At 49.7% G+C, this 2,728-nt stretch overlaps 1 pseudogene; it reads left to right on the top strand.

Moving 5' to 3' along the window:
* The first annotated feature begins 382 nt into the window (after positions 1-382).
* LOC102249288 lies at positions 383-2,723 on the top strand (annotated as a pseudogene).
* The last annotated feature ends 5 nt before the right edge of the window (positions 2,724-2,728 follow it).

Here is a 2,728-nt window from a genome sequence, read left to right as displayed (position 1 = left end):
CTCTCTGTAAAAAATCAATAAAATATGTTTAAAAAATCATTTAAAAAAAGACATGTTATAAATATATTAAACAAACAAACAAAAAAACCCCGCTGTCTGACAACACTGAAGTAGAAGTTTCCAACTTGGAAAATGCACAGCCGATTGAATCAGCTTCTGCCAAACCTTGTTCTCCAAGTCCTGTGTCCCCTCAGGCGCAGCCCCAGGCACCAGCTCCTGCCAGTGATTCCCTGCCCCCCACCTGCTGGGCCTGCAGAAAGCGCTGAACGCCAGGCCCGAGGCCTCTGCAGCCTCCTCTGTTAAAACACGGATGCAGAAGCTGGCAGCCCTACATGCATCTCTTGAGCATGGTCATGAATTCTTTTTCTGAAAACATTTTCAGATGATACCCCTGAAAGCTCACTCATCCCAGCGATGCCAGCGGAGGACAAGGCGGCCTCCCCTCCCAAACCAGCAGAAGCCTCGGCAACTCCCGTGGGGAGGAGGGGCCGTCTGGCCAACCTTGCTGCCACTATTTGCTCCTGGGAAGATGATGTCAGTCTCTCATCGGCAAAGCAGAACAGTGCCCCAGGACAGCCTGGCACCACTTGTTTGTCCAAATCTTCCTCTGCCAGCGGAGCATCTGCTGGCATCAATGTTGCGCAGGAAGCCGCATGCTGCTCCCCGAGGGGTGGCCATGCCTCTCTGAGCAAAGCCCCGGCCTCGAGAGCCGCAGCTGTCTCCTTGCCTACGGGTGCCATTTCCAGCGCTGCGAAAGCTGCTGCTTCCCCTGTGAAAGCTTCTATATCTGTCACCAATGCTAAAAACTGTGAGGTACGAAAACCTGAGCGACTTCAAAAAACTCCTGCTAGTCCTTTCAAAACAGAGGTATCGAAACCAATCGGGAAATCGGCTGAATCCCAGACAGTTCGGCCCAAAAAGTAAGTAAATAGAGAAACTTGTCTGCAGTCTCACTCTAAGACAAACCTACAACACCAGGAGCGGGAGTCAAGCCGTTTCTGGAGCGCTTCGGAGAGCGCTGTCTAGAACGCAACGAAGACAGCCCTGGGCGGAGCACACCCCACAGGACCCCCGTGGTCACTTCAAACACCAAGGCCATCCAGGAAAGACTGTTAAAGCAAAACACATCTTCATCTACTACCCACGTAGCCCAGCGGCTCAAGCAGGAACGTGAAAAAGAACTAGCATGTCTTCGTGGCCGATTTGACAAGGGCAATTTATGGAGTGCAGAAAAAGGCGAAAACTCAAGAAGCAAATAGCTAGAAACCACACAGGAAATTCACTCTCAGAACATTCCCCTCAGAAAACATCAAGTTTTTTCAAATATCCTGTCACGTCCAGAAACAGAAAAGGAAAAGGTGGCAGGAAAGCAGACTCCAGCACAGCCCCCCAGCCCAGAGCCCGCAGGTTTCAGTGAATGTGAAATGACGAAGTCTAGCCCTTTGAAAATAACACTGTTTTTAGAAGAGGAAAAGTCTTTAAAAATAACATCAGACCCAAAGGTTGAGCAGCAGATCAAAGTGGTACGTGAGACTGAGATGAGCGTGGATGACAAGGATGACATCAATAGTTCGAAAGTGATTAACGACATCTTCAGTGATGTCCTGCAGGAGGGCGAGCTGGATGTGGCCAGGAGCCCGGAGCAGATGGGCCAGGCGGGAGCTGAGAGCGGGGAGGACCAGGAGGATGCCCTGAATATCTCCTCGATGTTGCTGCTTGCTCCGCTGGCACAGACAGTCGGCGTGGTAAGTCCAGAGAATTTCGCTTCCTTGCCTAGATTGGAACTGAAGGGCAGTAGCATACATGACGAGAGTGCCAAACCAGGAAAGTTCCAGAGAACCCATGTCCCGCGGGCCGAGTCTGATGACAGCATTGGTTCTGAGGACCGTGACCTTCCTTACAGCATCGATGAGTACAGATCTCAGAGAATCCAAGAAACAGACCATCCTTCAATTAAGCAGATTACTCGGAAGGAAGATGCTACTTCAAAATTGGAGGGAAAAAGGAATGCTGAAGAAAAGAGCGTCTTTCCTTGTCAGGTGAACTTCAAGCAGAAAATGCAGGAACTCAACAATGAAATCAATCTGCAGCAGACGGTGATCTACCAGGCCAGCCAGGCCCTGAACTGCTGTGTGGACGAGGAACACGGGAAGGGGTCCCTGGAAGAAGCCGAGGCGGAAAGGCTGCTTCTGATCGCAACTTAGAAGAGAACACTTTTGATTGATGATCTGAATAAACTGAAGAGTGAAGGATCTCAGAGGAAGAACAAGGCTGGTCTCCTCTCCCAAAGTGAATTTGTCCCGTCCAAAGGGTCAGTCATTTTGTCAGAAATCCGTTTGCCTCTCAAGGCAGATTTTGTCTGCAGCACAGTTCAGAAACCAGATGCAGCAACTTACTTCTTCCTGATCATACTGAAGGCAGGAGCGGAGAACATGGTGGCCACCCCGCTGGCAAGCACTACCACTTCTCTGAATGGTGATGCCCTGACGTTCTCCACTACATACACTCTGGAAGATGTGTCCAATGACTTTGAAATCAGTATTGAAGTTTGCAGCTTGGTGCAAAAGAAAGATCCCTCAGTGCTAGATAAGAAGAAAAAGGCATACAAATCCAAGGCTATCACTTCAAAGCGACTTCTCACATCTATAACTACAAAAAGCAACCTTCATTCTTCAGTGATGGCCAGCCCCTGCGGTCTCCATGCTGTGCGCACCAGCAACTTTATCCT

Source organism: Myotis brandtii, unplaced genomic scaffold (genome assembly GCF_000412655.1).
Source record: "Myotis brandtii unplaced genomic scaffold, ASM41265v1 scaffold14426, whole genome shotgun sequence".
Taxonomy (NCBI): domain Eukaryota; kingdom Metazoa; phylum Chordata; class Mammalia; order Chiroptera; family Vespertilionidae; genus Myotis; species Myotis brandtii.
The sequence above is the reverse complement of the archived record's forward strand: the minus strand, read 5'-3'. Positions and strand labels throughout refer to the sequence as shown.